The following is a 1,391-nucleotide window of genomic DNA, read 5'->3' on the forward strand; positions in this document are numbered from 1 at the left end:
GAGTCGCTGGTGGGTTTGAACTGCTGACCTTGTGGTTAACAGTCCTGTGCCTATTCTACATGTATCAATATTCCTGCAAGGCTAAAACTCTTTGCTAATTCAGTTTTTGAACCTTCTGTGTGGCACTGTGGGTTAATGCACCAGACTGCGAAGCCATTTGACCTGCAAGGTCGGTGATTCAAGCTCACCAGCTTGCTCCTCGGAAACCCTATATAGGGTCGCTATGGGTTGGGGTAGACTTGACGGCACTTAACAACAACAATGTCCTCCAGTCACAGCTGTCATGATGACCGAAGTGCAATGACACTTTAAATCATGTGACTTTGTCAGCTATAAGCATGTTTTTGTGGCAGCCGATGTTCTTATAGTTGCTGATTTTGTAAAATGTTCTGCACTATATTGTGATGCTGCAGGATAGATAATGCACTGGACAGCCAGGTAAGTTTGAATTAAAACGTTGGTGGTTCAAATCCACCAGCTGCTTCTTGGAAACCCTTTACAACACTTAACAACAACATAGTGGTAATTAGTATTTGTGAACCTTCATCAATAACTATTTTGTGTGTGAATAAAGTAGTAATAAAAGGAAAAGAAGCAGGAGAAATAGGCTAAGACATCCTACGGGACCCTTCTACTCTGGCATATGGGGTCTCTATGAGTTAGAATCCATTTGGACAGCGTATATCAACAATATTGATCCTATACAGGTAATCTCTCCTTATTCTGGATGGAAACATTTCACCCAGAGGTCAGTCCTGTGTTTATTTTAAGTCAGAAACCACCTGCTTGACACACTAGAATATGCAGTCCACTCCTACTTGCAGTGCATTCCCCTTCCTGTGCCTTCTCCACCATTAGGTTTACCCACAACATTGGGACACACAGAGAGAAAGGGAAAATGGGACCAAGGAGATTCTTTCCTTCAGCTGTAACCACTGTAAGCTGGCTTTGTGCACTCTAAGATCAGCTGAGATTTAAAGCTAATATTCTCTTATGGGCATTTGTGGATTTCCCCTGCTAGGATTCTCTGGAGATGTGGTGATGTGTCTTCTTCAGCGGGTCTGCCCACATATACTTTTGGAGTCAAATTGCTCCTTCTAGGTGGTGCTCTTGGATAGAACCTGAAACAGTCTCCAGCAACCAGTCTCCTAGGCTGCTGTTGTTGTTAAGAGCCATCGAGCCCATTCCAACTCATAATGACCCTGTATAGGGTTTCCAAGTTGCTGCTAGTGAGTTTGAACCAACGACTTTTTGGTTCACATCCACCTTGTGGTCAAACGCTCATCTACAGTGCCACACCAGGACTCCAGGGCCCACATTATGAATTATCATTTGTCCTGTCACTAAAGGGAGGGGTGGTGCATTAATTTCCTACAAAGGAGCTCTGGTAG

The sequence above is a fragment of the Chrysochloris asiatica genome, unplaced genomic scaffold (genome assembly GCF_000296735.1).
Source record: "Chrysochloris asiatica unplaced genomic scaffold, ChrAsi1.0 scaffold00002, whole genome shotgun sequence".
NCBI classification, from domain to species: domain Eukaryota; kingdom Metazoa; phylum Chordata; class Mammalia; order Afrosoricida; family Chrysochloridae; genus Chrysochloris; species Chrysochloris asiatica.